Source organism: Podarcis pityusensis (assembly GCF_964106645.2).
Source record: "Podarcis pityusensis genome assembly, chromosome: 5".
NCBI lineage: Eukaryota > Metazoa > Chordata > Lepidosauria > Squamata > Lacertidae > Podarcis > Podarcis pityusensis.
In genome coordinates, this window is record NC_138032.1 from 79,587,569 (window position 1) to 79,607,224 (window position 19,656).

The following is a 19,656-nucleotide window of genomic DNA, read 5'->3' on the forward strand; positions in this document are numbered from 1 at the left end:
TACCCTGCTCATCTGATTGGGTTGCCCCAGCTACTCTGGGCAGTTTCCAGCATATATAAAAACATAGTAAAACATTAAACCTTAAAAAGCTTCCCTATACAGGACTGCCTTCAGGTCATAGCTGTCAACTTTTCCCTTTTCTTGCAAGGAATCCTATTCAGAATAAGGGGATTTCCCTTAAAAAGGGGAAAACGTTGACAGCTATGTTTCAGATGTCTCCTAAAGGTTATATAATTACTCATCTCCTTCACATCTGATGGGAGGACATTCCAGAGGGTGGGCACAGCTACGGAGAAGGCCCTATGCCTGGTTCACTTCTTGCAATGAGAGAACCACCAAATGTTATCTGAAAGGTAACTGCATTCTGATCCATCCACATCTAGGAGGTGTGGATCACACCAGTTTTGTATGAGAATTTGCTAGGGACAAATCCCTCGATGATCCCTAGTTCCCAAGCAGTCTCCCATCTGACTGGCCTGTACCCCTACCCATGATTGCCTATACTAGCTATGAGAACTAAAGCTCACTATTAGCTGAGAGTCTTCATTGCACCTCTTCTTCCATAGGAGGACTGCAAGTGAATCACTAATGGCCTGAGAGGTCACCAACTGTGTTTGTCATGTGCTTAGCTGGACAGAGAACAGTGTCTTGGGCAATTTATTTGCATTGTATATTTGCAGGCTCTGGGGCACACCCATCAGTAGTTTAATTGGAAATGGACTTGACTCATTGTCTATCTTAGGGCAGGCACATGGCTTTATAGAAACGCCTTGGCCAGTAACAATACAAATAAAGTCAAAGGTAATTCTTATCAGTTACCCTGTTCAATAGTTTGTGACTGCCATTAGTTTTTATTACACAGAGAAGTCACTTTGGAAGACTGCCTATATATCTTGTAAATGTGAGGCAGCTCCCTGCCTTGCATGTTGATTTGGTGGCCTTGGTTGCTGTCTATTCTCATTGCTTCTTTCTTTCTTGGTCACTTTGGTGTGTTACACAAATCAAGGGGCGGGTGCCTTTTGATTTTGTTTCCCGACTCCCCACTGCTCTGCTGGAAACCAAGGACTAAAATTCTAAATTAAAATTCTAAACCAAGCCTTATGAGGAACAGTTGAAGGAACTGGATATGTTTAGCCTGGAAAGGAGGAGACTGAGAAGAGATATGATAGCCATCTTCAAATATATCAAGGGCTGTCACAGGGAGGAGGGAACAAGCTTGTTTTCTTTTGTTCTGGAGGGTAGGGCTTTGACTTACAATAAAGTAGATTCTGAATGAGCATCGAGAAGAACTTTCTGACAATAAGAGCTGTTTGGCAGTGGAACAGATTCCCTCAGGAGTTGTGGACTCTTCTTTCTTGGAGGATAGTAAGCAGAGGTTGGGTAGCAATCTGTCATGGATGCTGTAGCTGAGATACCTGCATTGCAGCCGGTTGGACAAGATGACCCTCGGGATCCCTTCCAACTCGACAATTTATGATACTATGATTCTATGAAATCTCCTGACTGATGAGGAAAGAATGTGTTTTTAAGATATAAACCTTGATACATGGGGCATTTCCATTCACCAATCTTTTGGATTTGGCATGGGGCAGTGGCTGTCAAACCTTGGCTTTCAGGGAACACCTCTCATATTGAGTTGTTGGCCAAGGAGCTCCTGTGCATCCATCACAGAAATGTGGATTCTGGGAGATGCTTCAGGGCACATTGCCATACATTGTTGAGTGGGCCTTCCTGGGACCACAGGTGGACTAAAAGTATGTTCTCAACAACTGTACATTGGGGAAGATAAGAATTGGCATGGCAAGCTGGCACGAAGCTTGTCCTCCTTTATTAATTTATTGCAAATTACGAATGACTTCCCCTCAAGAATTGCAAGATGATATAACAACAAAAACATACCGTATTGGCCTGAATATAAGCCTCACCCCCCCCCCAATTCTGACCATGAAAGGTTAAAGTGTGGCTTAAATTTGCGACCTTACAAAAATGGGCTTTTAGAATATCGCTGCTGCAACAGATATACGGTAAAACGGAACGGGTGTGAGTGCCTGTGGAATTTCAAGGGAGTGGCTTATATTCGGGTATTGTCTTTTCTCTCTTTCTCCCCCCCCCCCCATTTTTTTAAAAAGGTGCGGCTTATATTTAGGTGCAGCTTATATTTGGGGCAATAAGCCTTTTAACTGCAGGTTTCTTTATCCCACTCTGCGTGTATCGGATTTGACTTTTTTAAAAAGGAATCACTTTGTTTTAGAAATTAAATCGCTTTATACAGTGGTACCCCGGGTTACAGATGCTTCAGGTTACAGATGCTTCAGGTTACAGACTCCACTAACACAGAAATAGTACCTCAGGTTAAGAACTTTGCTTCAGGATGAGAACAGAAATGCGGTGGCAGCAGGAGGCCACACTAGCTAAAGTGGTACCTCAGGGTAAGAACAGTTTCAGGTTAAGAACGGACCTCCAGAACGAATTAAGTTCTTAACCCGAGGTACCACTGTATAAAGCGATTTAATTTCTAAAACAAAGTGATTCCTTTTTAAAAAAGTCAAATCCGATACACGCAGAGTGGGATAAAGAAACCTGCAGTTAAAAGGCTTGTTGAAAAAGTAAGGTCATCAATGGGTGTTGCAAAGACAACAGAAACAGCAACTGACTGATATGCAGCAAGTTCCAAAGGCAGGTGTCACAATCTTGACTGTGAAATCTAGAAGACATGTTCTCTGCCTTGCAGGCCTTTTCCCACATGGCCTGGGAGGGTGGGGCCCTGACTGACTCCAGCTACAGAAGCTGAGGCTGCTGAACTGACTCTTGTGCTGGGGTATTGCTTACAGGGGACAGGGGTTTTGGGGAGGTTGTTGCTGTTATTGATATAATAATAATAATAATAATAATAATAATAATAATAATAATAATAATTTATTTATACCCGCCCATCTGGCTGGGTTTCCCCAGCCACTCTGGGTGGCTCCCAACTGAATATTTAAAACATGATACAAACATTAAACATATACTTTTTTGCATCTTTAGTTTAGATCCTTTTATGATTTATGTGGAAATTATTCAGTTTGGTTCTGTATTTTTTGATGTTTAACTTCTTGCATATGACTACTTTTGTCAGGCTGTAATTACGGTATATACTTTTTCATGTTGTAAGCCGCCTTCAGCATGCATTGAACTATGGAAAGGCAGCATACATATGTATGCCGTCACACGAAAGGTCAAATTTTGCATGGAACTTGGTGAGATAGTATCTGCAAGAGGCCTTATGCTGCAGTGCAGGGTCTGGTTGAATGTTTAAGGGGTGAGGTAGTATTTTAGGTATCCTGGTCCCAAGCTGGTGACAAAAACGTCCCAGTGAGTAGGCAAGGCACAGCATTTTTTCTTACTAATCTTCTCATCCAGAAGCACAAAACATTTCTGAGGAACACCAGGAACCCATAAAATACTAGGACTATTTTCAATGGCTTTCCTATTGCACTTTCCCTCTTAAATAGTGATCTTCTTGTAGGGTTTCTTTCCAAGAAACAAACAAATAAAAGAAAGACAGGACCCCAGAAACCATTGCATTTGATTTGGCAATCTCAATCCACAAGAGAATGAGAGACAGAGCCTCATAATTCAGTTGACTCACATTTCCTGCCTATAAATGGCTCAGGCAGACGATGGGAAATGGAGAAGGACAGGATTGTGGAGGGTGGGGCTTGTCATGGGCCTGTCATTTCTTATCTGCTAAATGTAACATTGTTTAGCTCTGAGTTGATTCAGCTGATTCTGGGGAGCATACTGTAATATGTGGTCTGAAGCGTGGTTCTGATTCCCCTCGTCACCCGAACTAAATGGTATCTCTCCTGTAAAAGCACACCTTGTCTTTTAAGCAGGTTGTACATGCCACAATATAAATCGGGTCCTCCCTTAAAGAAGGCACGTATTGTAGTGAGACCTGGAAAACCGACACCCTGTGTTGTGGGTGGGTACGACTGGTCAGCCACAACACCCGATTGGTAGGTCCCTCATAGCTGGGTACAATCTGGCCAATGGGACACAGTCCAAATGGTTTGAGGGACCTATTTATACCCACAGCTTCCTGTTTCGGCACGTGCATTCGGAACACCCACCCACCTCTCCCTACTTTTAGGGCTTTGCGCTTGACTTTGCTATGCCGTTGTGTGTTGTCTGTCATTGGGACAGGGGCACGGCAGGAATTTTCCCTACTTGGCTGATTGGCTGTTGCCATTTGGGTTTTGCCTGCTGCGTAGCAAATTGTCACAACTTGTAAGGTTGTGGATAGGCTCTGGTTCAGGTGATAGGGATGGGAGAACGCTCTCACCATCCCTATGCGAAGGGTATTCCGTTAAAAGAATCCAGGGACTCGACGGTTTGGTCAACCCCTGAGAGGGGGTTGTGCCCATGCCTGAGTCCAGGGGGACATTTGGGTGGCGGAGATAGCCTGTTCCTGGCTTTCCGCTTATCCAGGTGTTCACTCTTGGCTGACCTATGCTGGAACCCTGGGTCAGCACTACCTGCATGGCAAGGAGCTAGTCGAACCAGAGCCTATGCAACCCTTCACTTTCTGTAATCAATAAAGTTGTGGCCTAAATTCTGCCAAAAACAAACCAAAAGTATGAGTCAAGTGTGAATTTATTTAGGGGGGAGGTTTCTGGGTCTGAGCACGCAAATCAGATTCAGGAATATGTCACTCCAACAAGGTATCCTTGTCTGTGCCACTATCACCTCTTTGTAGCATTTTCACTTCGGGAAAACTCTTACCTGACACACTTCCAAAACCTGTCTTCAAAATGAAAAGTTAATGCATTCTTAAAAGGTGGTGCTTCATATTTGGTTTCAGGCAGAACTCTCACTTATAGTGCATCTTTCTGCTTAGTGTCTTCCCTCTCCCCCTGCAAAAGATGCAGTTATTATCTTCCTTATTCAGTGAAAGAGGGGGAGGCAACTTTGTTTTTAAAGCTGGATTACCTTAAGGCTTCGAGGCATTATGAGGTAGCCATCGATTGCGTTTGCATGTGTCCCTGCTTAAAATATGGCTGCCTTCTAGACCTCATAGCTTCCTGAAAGCCCCTGAGAAGAGAGGACCTCAAAGTGCAGACAACCCTGGAGGCTGTCTGTGGAGTGCCTTATATCTGGTGACAAAGGTTAAAACCAAGTTGAAAGGAATTCCTTTTACCTTTTTTATTTTTTAAAAAATGTGTTGCTCTTAGGCCCCTCCACAGGCAGCCTCCTGGGCTGTCTACACTTTGTGGCCCTCTCAAATGCTTGCGGGAAATGCTGGCAGCCAGGAAGGCTGCAGAATACAGCACAAGAATTGTTTTTAAAATTCAGACAAGAATGCAGACACACAAAACTTAGTTACATCATAATGTTACGGAGATTTAAGGTAAATGTGAAATCTGTGCACCCCCTGAAATTTCCTCCCCAACAACAATGGTATTTTCTTTTTGCCTCTTCTCCCTCATAAATGGTCTAAAAGTGAAACATATTGGCACAGGCTTAGTTTTGCTCATGCAAATCCAGTAGCTGCATGAGCAATATACTCAGGGCTGCATGTCTGGCACACAATTCTCCAAGCTTTCTACTTGCCACAAAATCCCATTCCCTAAGAATCCCAGGTGCTTGTGCTTGTTTATTGCTTTTTAAATATTCAGATTTTTGAAGATCTGTGAAGATATCCATGAAAGTGTAGGGACAGCACTTGCTGAATCTCAAATCTCAGTTCAATTGATAATAAAATTTCCTGTGGCCTGAAGGCAAGGCTTCACTGCCTTGTATAAGTCCATGTTCCCTTTCCACATGCCTATCAGCAAAATAGTAAAAATAACAAAATAAGTTGCACAAACTGAGAGCAAAGCATTTCCTTGATTTACACAACATGCATGCATCGAATAATTCACCTTTTGAATTGTTATAGTGCAGAGCACACACAACTTGCGTATAAGATATTTATTGTTTTGGTCTTCCCCTGGGCTTTCAAAACTGATGACAACATGCACATGACCTTAAGGGCACTTACTTGGAAGAAAGGTCCAATGAGGGCAGGGTATACAATATCATCTTCGTGTTTCTTAAAGACACAATAAAAGAAACATATGAGAAACCTCTCAAGATACGCATCAGATACTGTCAAAGTCTAATAGCTACTGTGTGTGTCAGCTATCAAGTAGTGTCAAATAGTTGAACACTACATAGGAGATATTGTTGAATACTGACTGCTGCTGTCTGTCAGTTATCAGATACTGTCAAATGTTGGCTGCTAAATGTTGGGGACTGTTCAATACTATCTGTTGACTCCATTATGGTTCTTCAGGTTCCTTTCAGTGTCGACTGCTACAGCAAAGTACTGATGTGGAATATATCAAATATCTACCCACTATTCTTACATCCATAGGACATTTGTTTTTTGTTTTTTTCCCTAATTCTATTTATTCTTTTCAGATATATACATTTCATTGATTTTACAGTCATTTTGACATTTTAAAACTTGACTTCCTTCCCCCCCTTTCTGCGGTTCCTTAAATTAATTTTTAATATCTTCTGCATCTCCAAATTAATTTATCTTACTCATTTATTTATCTTCTTTAAATATATACTCTCATGTAACTGCAGGTTATTACAACAATCCTGCCAGTGTTTTTATCTGTTTACAATTTGTCTATAAATATTCAATAAAGCATTTCCATTCTTTTATAAAAAGTTTGTTATCGTGATTCCTTATTCTTCCGGTAAGTTTCGCCATTTCTGCATATTCCATATTTTTTTGTATCCATTCTTCCTTTGCTGGGACTTCTTCTTCTTCTTCTTTCCATTTTGGGGCAAGTAACATTCTTGTCTCTGTGGTCGCATAGATGAATAAATTTCTATAGAGTTTTGGGAGTTCTATCCTTATAATTCCCATGAGAAAGGCTTCTGTTTTCTGTTTTTGTTTTACAAACATTATTTTAAACACCCATAGAACATTTGAATAACATTTCTTATCAAAATTTTCAAGGTAGAATTTTGAGGAAATGTTTGGAGGGTCTTTAGCATTGATGGTCTTTTGTTATGCTGCATAGATGCAAGAGACCTTACTATACAACAATACAGCTTTCAAGGAGGACAGTGTTTCTTATGTTTGCACCTCTGCACCATTGTAGCACGTGTTATAGAATGTGACTCCACCCCGCTGAAAATGCATTGTGTAGCAACAAGCTTTCCAATTATGCCTATATACATAATTATTTCTCCCCCCTTCCAATAAAGGGTGGGTGGTACGAACTTTCTCATCTTATGGGATATTTGTGTTACTTTGTACTGGCAGAGTACAGGAGATGAGTGCATTGGCTGGTTAAAAGAAATGCTTTCCAACTCTTAATTTGAGATTTGAGAGGGAGGGTGTGGGAGGTGTGGGGAATGACTGAGAATCACCTACCCGCTCTTCCACTCATGCAAACTTCTCTTGGATCAAAGAGCCTTCTGCCAGCAGAGGGACACAGTTGGATACAACCTTTACATTGTGCTACATTTGAGTTTCATTCTTCAATCCGAAATACTCTCCTCTGGGTGTATTCTGGGTGAGTTTCCAGGCATTGTGTAAGATGCTTTCATTCAGAGCTGGGTCTGGTGGCTAGGGATGGGAAAGGATAATTAGCATGCTATTTCCCATCCTGAGTCCTATGCTCATCTATCAGGGGAATGGCTGATTTCCTATTTATTGTGTCTCTCTGTATGGCATTGTTTCCTTCTCCAGGGGTTCCTCTGACCCTTCTGAGTGTCTTTTCAGTGGCTATGAGGGACTGCAACAGATAGCATCACTGGGAAAATCCCTTTGCATACTTGAATTACTGCATGCTGCCCATTCTATATCCTTTGCATATGAATTACTGTGCAAAGTCCAAGTGTCAGGGACTGTGCTGAGGAGGACTGCACTGAGGAGGAATGGTGGGAGCCATCCCCCTCCCCCTGGTCCTGCTCCTGGTCCTGAATCTTCCCAGGAGCAGGAGGACAGTATAGATTTGCAACAGTGGTTTGCAGAGGGGCATAGTTCAGAAGGCAGAAGCTGGGAAATACTGGATGGGGAACAGCTAGGAGAAGTGACACTGGAAGAGAGAGGGTTAACAGATTCACAGTCACTGGAGAGCATTCCTCCGATCTCCCCAAGGTCACGAGGAGCTCAGAAAGTTTCAGAACGGAAAGCACAGAGGGTACAAAATGTAGGAGTGAGCAGATTAAAAGGGACGGAGTGGGTGTAAGCTTAATTGGGAGCGCTACCATTCTGGGTGGACACTTTATTTTGTCCTTCACTGTGTTTATTAAAGAAACTAACTGGTAAGAATTCCTTTCATTTGATCTGCTCATTTATGACCACGGGGGAGGAGCCGATTCCCCAAAGCCTGACTCCAAGTAGGTAGGCAGGTAGATTTGTGAACCACATTGGGCAATGTAGACATTCTTAAAATAAATACATTTGTGTCCCTGTGGGATCACAGATTGCATATGAATGTCCATCCAGATGCACATCTGCATCTCAATGAACATCTGGATCTAAGTCACCCATTGCCAGCCTCACTTATTTGGCAGAGTGTTGATACAGAGGAGGCCTGTTACTTCAGCTGCCGACATTTTACCCTGCATGGCATTCTGCAAAGAGGCCAATTCAGTTGCTGCCTCAAGGACATTCCTGCATCCTCTAATCTCTGCTTATTACATACAGTCCAATGGCAGCACACATTAGCCTCCATGTTAAAAACACCCTAACATGATTGAGTTCCTGCAGGCAAGTGCAAGTTGTCACTTTGGATTGTCGGTTCTTTCAGCAGCGACTCTTCTGCGGTTTGCTCTGGACGCATGGCAAACTGTTTCAAGGGACAGGAAGTTTACACTTGTCATGGTGTTTTGGCAAGGAGAGACTTGATCTAGTAGCAGGGGAAGGGTACAAAAGAAGAGCGAGATGTACCCTTAAAAATAAAAAATAAAAGCACAGAGTTCTGTTTTCTAATAGACATATGACCTTCCTCAAAGGTAAAATCCATCTACAACTGTCTCCGGAGGACAGGAGCAAAAAATATTCTGAAGCACTTAAGTAGTGAGAATTAGAACTTTGGCAGCCTGCTATTGCAGGTGAGCTAAGTAATTTATGAAGACTATGTCACCCTGTTATTTTAGGCTGAATAATTACTCTGACATTCCAACATCACTTCTTCTTTTTAACAGAAAGCAGTCCTTTTAAAATTATATCTGCAGCTCTTCATCAATCTCTGAAAAGCCTGGTGGGATGAGAACCGATTGCTGAATTAAAGCATGTTCCTATTTAAAATGATTTTCATTCAAATGTTTTTGGCACATCATTAAGGATAACCCTTCTCATGGTAGTGCAAGAGAGTTTCCACCCTCTGTGATATTCCATATCAAGTACATTATGACTAGTGCCACACTGAAATCTCTCCTCCAGTTTCTCAAAAGTTTTCTTCCCCTATGAAAGAGGCTTCATTCCCCCCCCCCCGTGTCCTTTATAATTTATTTAGGGTTGTTAGAGTTTGAGCTTCCTTTATCGTTGTAAGGTGGTTGCAGAGAAGCCTAAACAGGTCATCTAATTATTTCATATATTTCTTAATAGACTTGAGACCAGAACGATGGAAAAATGTCCCCCAGAGCCCACAGCCTCGCTAGCAATTCTGTTCTGACTGTGATGTGACATGAGACATCTGCCCAGGTATACGATGCCATCTATGCAGAATTCTGAGGGAAAATTCTCTCACATGTGATGAAACAGATTTGTCAGGCTTAGCTGACCACACAGTGATTTCCCCTGAGATTCCTCTCCCAAGAAGATTTAAGACCCATGAAGGGACCAGTCTGTAAATAATAGAGACCAGTTCTTTGCCTTTGTGATGCAATGGACTCAAATTAATCAGAAATCCTTTTGCCTGTGCTTTAAGTAACTTAGCTGCCAATATGTGACAAAGTTGATAGTTGATTGTAGTCAATTTATGAGCAAGTGGGAATAATGGTGAGCCAGTTGGGGAAAGGCATTCTTGCCAATTCTTCCAAACCTTAAATGTGTTTGAATGCAATTTCTTTTCTCATTAATTGAGGGGCATGCATTGTTGTTGTTTTTCTTGTTGTTGTGTGTTTTTTAAAAAATTATTAAAACATACAGCATGCAAAATTTACACAATTACAAAAAAGCAGTAAAAAAATGTGGTTAAAAAAAATACAGGAGAGTGTGTGGGGTTTTTGGCAGCACTATTTATGGCAGGCAATGTATTCACAGGGGCTTATGCAACCAAATAAGGTAAAATGAAGTACATGGTCTGCTGTTGCTTTACACACAGGAAACATTGCAGTATATTAGTGAGCTTTAGCACTTACATCACATGGACTGATTGACGGCAAATGACATTCTTTGTTTTTTGTCATACATCATTTTGTCATACACTGAGAGAAGTGAGGTTATAGGGAACCAGGAAGAGTGCCTTCTCAGTAATCGTGCCCACCCTGTGGAACACCCTCCCATCATATGTCAAGGAGATAAGTAACTATGCAACCTTTAGAAGGCATCTGAAGGCAGCCCTGTATAGGGATGTTTTTAATGATTGATGTTTTATTATGTTTCTGTATATGCTGGAAGCGGTCCAGAGTGGCTGGGGCAACACAGTCAGATGGGCGATGTACAACAACAACAACAACTTATTTATACCCCACCCATCTGGCTGGGTTTCCCCAGCCACTCTGGGTGGCTTCCAACAAAATATTAAAATACAGTAGTCCATCAAACATTAAAAACTTCCCTAAACAGGGCTGCCTTCAGATGTATTCTAAAAGTCTGGTAGTTGTTGTTCTCTTAGACATCTGGTGGGAGGGCGTTTCACAGGGCGGGTGCCACTACCGAGAAGGCCCTCTTCCTGGTTCTCTGGAGCTTTGCTTCTTGCAGGGAGGGAACTGCCAGAAGGCCCTCAGTGCCAGACCTCAGTGTCCGGGTAGAACAATGGGGGTGGAGACGCTCCTTCAGGTATTATTATTATTATTATTATTATTATTATTATTATTTCCACAATGCACGGTAGCTCTGGTGAACATTTCAGATTGACCAGTAAGTAAGGAAAGGGAGGAAGGAAAGACAGTTTTCAGCAATTGTGAATAAATGAATACCCTTGGCTTAGTTCTACTCAGAGCAGTTTGTAAAGTTGAAATGCTACATTTTCCTGGTGACTAAAGAATAAAAAGCCCTGCTTTCACACTCACAATATTCTAAAAGGCTTGAACTGTATTAATTGATTCATCAACAAAGCTAATTGAAAGGCTACATGCATAAATGGCTTTGGGAGCCTGACATAAAGTGGCTCATTAACTTTAGCCATACAGAGTAGCTAATGTTCTAAAAGGAACATCTCCCACTACTGGCCCCAGAGGAACGCTTCCATCCATTTTTAAAACTGGCATACAGTGCATGCCTATGTGGAAATTGTAATGAGATGCTCACGCACAGGGAGAGGGTCTGTGCAAGGATCATGTAGTTCTGAAGCAGAGCTAAGCTGCAGGAAATAAATATGGCCGAGATGTATGTGATGCCACGGTGGTGGCTGGTGCCCATTAGAACTGATAGACACGTCAACAGTGGCAGACAGGTGGAGTGGAGCCAGAGCCAATGGCAGGCAGAGTCAGTTAATCCAAGCTTTGTTCTCCTCCTCCCTTCAAGGGCAACATTGAGACTCCAAGGAGAAGGAAGCTGCCAGGCAGTGCCCCGGGCTAGTTGTAAGAAGACAAGCAGGCAGATTGGAGAGAGGGGGTGAATGAAGGCAGACTGAATGCCCCATTTGTTCCAATGCACTAGGCTCCACTGTGATGCAAATATCACAATGGTGAAGGATGAGGAGGTAAAGTCGGTTATGATTCATTGGGCTATAGATTTTGGGTATAATATACAGCTGAGTGATTGGGTAAAATTATGGAAAGAGGGTTTAAAGTTTACTGCATGCAATGCCTTAAAAGAAAATGTGATGAAAATGATGTATAGATGGTATATTACACCTGTTAAATTACCTAAAATGTATAAGGTTAGCAATAAATGTTGGAAATGTAAAGAAAAAGAAGGAACATTTTATCACATGTGGTGGGAATGTAAAAAAGTGATAAGCTTCTGGGAAATGATATATAATGAGATGAAAAAAATGTTGAAATATACATTCATAACGAAACCAGAAGCATTTTTACTGGGCATTATAGGAAGTGATATAAACAGAAAAGAATATAAGCTGTTTTTATATGCAACGATGGCAGCAAGAATATTATTGGCACAAAAATGGAAGCAAGAAGAATTACCGACAAAAGAAGAATGGAGGATGAAATTAATGGACTATGCAGAACTAGATAAACTAACAGGAAGGATTTGAAATCTGTGGGACCAGAAATTCACAGAAGACTGGCATAAATTTACAGACTATTTGAAAAGTAATTGTGATGATCAGACTACGTTTGTAGGTTTGCAAGAAGTTTTGTGAGGTGTATTATTGGAACTATTGCAAAAATGGATAAAGGGGAGGATGGTTAGTTAAGATAATTCAAGGCAATATGAATTTAAGAAATGCATAAGAAGTGGTCAAAACAGTGCATCAGCAGAGGTGCTGATGGAAGTCCCCAAAAAAAAGATTGTATAAGTGGTGAAGTTTTGTGGTATGTACTATAATTTATATGTTAAAATTAATAAAAAAATATTCTAAAAAAGCAAATACCACAATGGTTGCCCTCAGGGACTCTACAAAATTCCTGTAAGATAGAAGACCTCATATAAGAAACATGCTTAAGTCTAATTAACACATCAGCGGCAGGCTTTGGTCTTTCATATTTCAATGGTTCCCCATGCAAGCCCAAAATTTGGCACCCTCCATCTCTCGCCTTCCATTCTGCTCAATTCACTATGTCACATTTTTGCACATCTTCTATTACCATTTGTGCACATGCTTTCCCCCTAATGTGCATGTTTGCTTTTGAGTGCAAATTCCTTGGTTGGGGTACTGCAACAACAAAAATCAGACAGGTGTGATCTTCAAAATATAAGCTGTGTTCATGTGTTGGTTTGGGATGTGTGAGTTAGACCGACTCTGATTAAAATGCAAACTGTATGAGTTTCTCCCTCATCTCTGCCCACCATCTGCTTCATCTTTCACTGGCATCTTCTCCATGTGCAGAGCCTCATAATCAGCACTGAGGGGCAAAATTAATGTGTGTGTGTGTGTGTGTGTGTGTGTGTGGAGTAACATGGAGGAACATGGCAGTCTGACCCATTCTTTCATTCCTAACCAACCTCACCCTCCCATTGGGTGCAGGTCTTCATGTGGGACTTTGAAACCCTGCCCATTATGTTGGATGATGCTCTAGATGTTCTCTTCAGAGCAAAGAGTCCCAACACAGAGCCAAGGCTAGGCAAAGGCAAGATCATAGTCTCCTTTCCCCTTTCGGTGTTGTTGAATAATGAGAAAATATGCTGCAATGCAGCATTTCTTGTTTGTTACACATAGTCAACCTCTTTGGCATATTTGGAAATATGCTTCAGACATCCCTGGACATTACGGTAAGGTTTTTGCCATTTGCAGGAAAGAAAGTTCCCTCCCGCCTTTATGGAGTGCGACATCAATATTGCATAAGGATCTTTGTGAATGAAGCAGCAACTGGAGAGACGGATGACCCATTCATGAAAGAAATGGAGAAATCAGAACCTTCCCAAGGTATTGTATCAAATGAAATGAATATTGCAGGAGGCAGTTAAGCATTCCTCCCCCCTGAAAGACCCACGGTCTTTTTTCTTTTTTTTTTACTCAGCCCACAACACATTTAACCCAAGACCTCTCCCTGACCACTGAAACCTTTTTATAGCAAGAGCAGGGGGGAAGGAAAATGCCATCTGTCTCTTTGTGAATGCACATTGGTATGTCTGAGAGTGTGGGGGGAGAGACTTGCTGGTGCAATATCTCTGCCTGACTATGTGAGATGATGGCAATTTTAACCAAGAGATGAAGTTTTGGATTTAGAACAGATTAGAACAGGGGTGGCCAACTCTCAAGAGACTACAATCTACTTTCAGAATTAAAAACTGGCAGTGATCTACCCCCATTTTTGAGGGGTTCAGCTCAAAGTTGTTGAGCTTGTTTTACGGAGGAGAAAAGTCCCATGGGGAGGCAGCTCAAAGTGGTACAGCTTTTTTAGGGGAGGAGAAAGTTTCATTTTGGGGGGGTTAAAGGCAGGGGACAAAGGGGTAAAGTCACTCACAAAAAGATCGCTATAGATCAAAACAGCAGCACAGAGAAAGCTCTGTCTTCCCTTCCATAGATCATACAACAATGGAGGGCAGGGTGATGGGCTGGGGCAGGAGTCAGTTTTAGTGACACTAAGGAAAGGGAGCCAGAGATCAACCACGATCTACCAAAACCTCGCGGGGATCTACCAGTAGATCGCAATCGACCTGTTGGACATCCCTGGATTAGAACATACATTTGGTGCAGTGGTGGGGATTGTCCCATTGCCAAGACTGGCCCATCTATGCACAACATTGCATGCTCTAAGTGGCAGTCTCTCACCCAAGACCAAGGCAGGGATCTTTCCAAATGTTTATTACATTAGATTATTTTAAACTGGGAGAGGGGGAGCTGGTGATCCATCTGTTGCTGCTGGATCCCATAATCATAGTGGTTGGCACACATGGGCACTGTAGTCCAAAGTTTCTGAAGGGTACCAGGCTGGGAAAGACTGATGGGGAAGGCTGATCTTCTGTTTTCAAAGCAGGTATTGATGGAGGGAGAGAGAGAGGAAGGGATGCAGAATTCCAAAGAAAAACCAAACAACTTATGAATAACATACTGTCCATTCAAATTAAGGCTGCATCCCGTTGACAGAAATTTTGATCGATTAATCATGTGAGTTTTAGTCGATTAATGAAATATGCATAAATGTGCATATTGGGTAAACAATATTTCTGAAGTAAGAACCATACATTATTTGCGCCTTAGAGGAGGAACTCATCTGTATGAGAAAATGGAGGGCACCTATTTTACAATGGTGCTTGCCACCTTCAGTTTTTAGAAGCATATATATATATATATATATATATATATATATATATATATAAACGCTGCTATCTGAATAACCAGAGCAACATCTTAGTCAATTAAAAATTGTTTTAATGGACTAATCTAAATGATCGTTCAGTTGAATATTGCAACTCTGATTAGAATATGTATACCTGACATGTTTTAAGAGATTTGCTTTTCACAAGGAAAAATAATGTTGCACCTATAAATGGCAATAATAAATTATTCCCAATGAGCCATAAAGCAAAATGACATTGTAAGACTTTACTGTGTATTCATAGGATAGTCGTAGGCCATCAATTATGTCAAAATGTACAGGCCACTTTTTCTGCCCAAAGACATGCTCAGAGTGGCTAACAAAATAGGTAAGGTAATAGGAACATGGCCTAAACATTTGGAAAGGGACACCATGTTTAGGTGCTTATTTTGTTCTCACTGGAGGAAAAATGGGAAGTGCAAACAATAAAGAAAGGATTTTGTGGTGAATAAAATGTAAGTTTGTTGTTATAAAACTTTGACTTATACCAAAAAATACATTCATCTAGATTTTGGATCCTTGGCTTCAATATCTTTGTATCAGATTTTTTCTTTAAAAATGCTATAGTCCTTTATACAGAGTGGCTGCTGCTTCTCTTTGCAAGTCAGTGGAACTCCCTGACCCAGATTTCCCTCCCTCCACTACCAATATGAACTCAAAAGAAAAATTAACCATAAATGAACTTTGCTGCGGATGTAGTTTTTTTTAATCTTCCTGCGTTCTCTTTTCTTTACTATCTTATAGCATACATATACATTTATATGGTTCTGGTCTGCCTAGTGAATGCTAATTTTAGTCCACAGATTGCAAGCTTTGGCTTCCTTCAAGGTCTGCATTGCACAGACTTAACTCCAGCTGGATCCTGTTGTCTTTGACGTTTAGTGGAGAGCCTAGGATCAACATAAAGAAACAACCAAGCTTTGGAACTGTAAGGAAAGTCCAGGTTCTCAGGCCACACATTAGCACTTTGCTCTGGCAGTCTACTCTACCTTCCGTAAGTTGTTGATACACTTCCAAGGTTCACAGATGTAGCACTAGAGTGACTTGGCAGTATGAGTTTTGTACAGCAGTGGGGAGTCAGATGTTGTTGGGTTCCAACTCCAACCAGCCCCCACCAGCATGGGAGTTGTAGTCCAAATTTTTTTTGGAGAGCCACACATTCCCCACCACTGGTCTAGTAGAAACCTCCTACAAAGTATAGTACAGATGTACAATAACATACAGTGTGATAGTCTACTAACTTTTACCCATAGTAAACCACTGACATCAATGAGCATGACTACATTAGAATGCCTACACAGCAGTGCCTTCTTCTATGGTCTTCCACCAGTAGCACATGTTGGGAACATTGCTGGAGAGGAGAGGGCAGCACAAGACTAAAGCTTCAGGCAGTGAGAGGCTTGGACAATAGGTACAGCATCTGCCACCTCCTGTTTTACCCTTGCAAATGGCTTCTTTGTAACAGACAAGCATTGCCTTAATTTCAGAGCATTTAGTTTGGCCCTAACCTCTGTCCATTATCATCAGCTGGGTCAGACCTCAACCATCTCCTTCAGGAGCCTTTGGAACCAAGAGAGGTTTTGTCAGTCTCCTAAAAGCCAAGGGAGAATGGCTCTGATATTTATTTGTTTATTCCAGTGATTTTTTCCCCTGGGGGGACACAGGGGTACGCATACCTCTAAACATTTTGTGAATCTAAGTATGGCCTCATTGAGGGGCAGTACCGTATTTTTCGCTCCATTGGACGCACCAGACCATAGGACGCACCGGATCATAGGAGGGGGAGAACAGGGAAATTTTTTTTTTCTTGTTCTCCCCCTCTAAAACAAGGTGCGTTCAAGGTACATTCACCAGAGTTTGTGGGGCTGGCGGTGGGGGGAAGCGCTGCTTTCCCCCACCGCCAGCCTCAAAGATCCCTGAAGCCTTTGGAGCGCAGCGCCCCGCTGCCCTGCACAGGTTTGCGCGCAGCCGTCCCCAAGCTAGAGCAGCGAGACGGAGCCCTCCGTCTCGCTGTTCTGGCTTGGGAACAGCCTTGCTAGCTTCTGCAGGACAGCGGGGTGAAGGCACCCCGCTGCCCTGGAGAGGTTTGCGCGCAGCCGTCCCCAAGCTAGAGCAGCGAGACGGAGCGCTCCACAGTGCTCCGTCTTCCTGTTCTGGCTTTGGGCTTAGCGGCGCAGCCTGCATTCGCTCTATAGGACGCACACACATTTCCCCTTAATTTTTGGAGGGGGAAATGTGCATCCTATAGAACGAAAAATACGGTATTTCAATATGAGTAGGAAAATGAGAGTACCCCTAAACATTTTTTTTTTAAGGGAAAAAGCACTGGTTTGTTCCATATATACCCCACATTTATCCTCCCCATCTCACCCTCACAACAACCCTGTGAGCTAGGCTAGGCTAAGAGATGGTGACTAGCCCAAGGTCACCCAGTGAGCTTCATGGATGAGTGAGGATTCGAACCCTAGTCTCCCAGGTCCTAGTCCAACACTCTAACCATTATGCCATGCTGGCTTTCATTGATATGTAGGATCTGCAACAATATGCTGCTGTCTGGAGTGTTTATCCTCAGGATTCCATTCCATTCCCTCTCCGTGTTTTTCCATTTTCACTCTTGAGTCAGCATTCTATGCCCACTGAGCATGCTTCGTCCTCACTGAGCTCTTTTAGTGGTCCTGCCCCCCAGCAAGGGTTCCCCCATTTTTGCCATTCTTCTGTAAACTTTGCTGTTTCCCCAAGTCCACTGATGTCTGTTTCTTGGGTATGAGTGGTGCTGTTCTGGCTTCATAAGCAACACCATTCATAACCTGATCATTGAAACTAGAGGGAGAAACAGACCTCCCTAGGAAAGGAATTCTATAAACATATCTGAGTACCAATGTTATGCCCATTTTGTCACACGCACCCCTTGTTGTTCCTTTCCTTCCTCTGCCTCCATGGCTTTATTTTTTGCCCTTTTCCAATATATGTTGTTACCTGTTGTTCATTTTGAGGAGGAAACCCTTTCAACAGACACAGATTTCAAATAATGTTTGCTTGCTTTTCTGGAACAGTGTGGGAGATTAAAGCCCAATCCCTGCCTTTATTCTGAACATCCTGGTTGTTATCAGTTTAGGACAGATGTAATGCCATTTTGAGGTTGCTTGTGTCTGTCTGTGTTATACCTTGAATTAAGCTTTCATTCCATTGTCTTTTGAGACATTAGTAAAAAAAGAAGTCTAATTTTCAGGAATAAGGCTTTTTTTAAATAAATAAATGGTCTGATGAATATACTCTTTGCCCGATAATTTGCTCCTTTAAACAATTTGTAGAAAGTCAAATTTATTTTCTTTTTAATCATCTGCCATTTGTTTACATCCTCTCTATACTGGAAATGGTCCATCTTTGCAGCCATGTGGCTTCTGAACTGAAAACATCACATTGAAATATTGCTTTCTAATGGAAACCAGGAAATCTTTTCATTCCTTTCCAACATAAATTCAGTACTGAAAGCTGGTCTAGTAGCTAGAGATGTCGTATTTGCATGAGAGCTCTGTAATTCATTTAATCCTTCCTTTCTTTCAAGATGTCTGCTGCATCCACAGTAACATCATCCAGTTCAACATTGGAGGGCATTGCACAGAGCAGCACTCTCTGATCCCCTCAGCCCCAGCAAGCCTCTGCCATATCTGAGGCTCATAGATTCTAAAGGCCTGCTGTCATGTTTCTTCTGGTAAGGGCTCCATTCGTGGCCTGGAGAAAAATGTCTTCAAAAGCCACAAGCCAGGAAGACTTGCAAGCTCTGACCACACTATACACCAGGGGTGAAACATTTTTTTAGCCAGAGTAGGTACAGCAACAGTTATGACACTAACCTCTGTGCATTTAGTTAGGGGTTTCCATGCATAATCCCATTCTCCAGCCTCTCCCATGGTTGCCATGGTGCAGCAACGATGCGGTTTGGGCCTCTTGAATTTCTGCCTCTGAGAATATTCGCCTTTTTTCATGGCCAGTTCACAGCGATAACTCCTCCAGCCTTCTGGTGCTCTTTTTTACCCCATTTGTTAGGGCTTATTTTTCTTCATTACATTATCCCTGCCGATCAGGGACCATGTGGTGATTTTGATGATGCCACAAGGCTGCAAAACAAACCATCATTGGCTACCTTATGGCACCTTGAAGAGCAAACAAGGCTCGTTGATAGTGAACAATTGTTTCCGGATCATTAACACCGTCACTTTCAACAGGTCAACATGCAGGTCACTTTTAGAACCAAAATGAAAAAATCAACCAAGCAAGGGGAGCTATTGACCAAAATGCATCACTCTTTTGGCTCAGCCTTGTCGGAACAGAGATATTCAAATAAGGATATCTGCATGACTGCTGACTCAGAAAACCAAACATACAACATACAAGTTTACCTGTAAGACAGGTTAAAAAGCGCAGAAAAACAAAATGCTTCTCTTACCTATGTAGAAACCAAAGCGGGCATGGCAACACATCAAAAGTTCACTCGGTGCTTAAGGGTGTGAAACGAAAGGGTAATAGATAGATGTGTGGAGCATCAAG

The 19,656-nt window shown here is 42.1% G+C and overlaps 1 long non-coding RNA gene across 4 annotated transcripts in view; it reads left to right on the forward strand.

Moving 5' to 3' along the window:
• The window catches only part of LOC308476941, a 35,006-nt gene that overhangs the window by 527 nt on the left and 14,823 nt on the right, over positions 1 to 19,656 (forward strand). The window contains exons 2-5 of one of the 4 annotated variants that reach the window (XR_013986240.1): positions 9,605 to 9,700; positions 11,687 to 11,864; positions 13,581 to 13,712; positions 14,767 to 14,897. This is a non-coding gene — a long non-coding RNA (uncharacterized lncRNA). Of the gene's footprint in view, positions 1 to 9,604; positions 9,701 to 11,686; positions 11,865 to 13,580; positions 13,713 to 14,763; positions 14,898 to 18,673; positions 18,821 to 19,656 lie in introns of all 4 variants that reach the window. The other 3 variants (XR_013986242.1, XR_013986241.1, XR_013986243.1) reach the window with 3 other exon arrangements.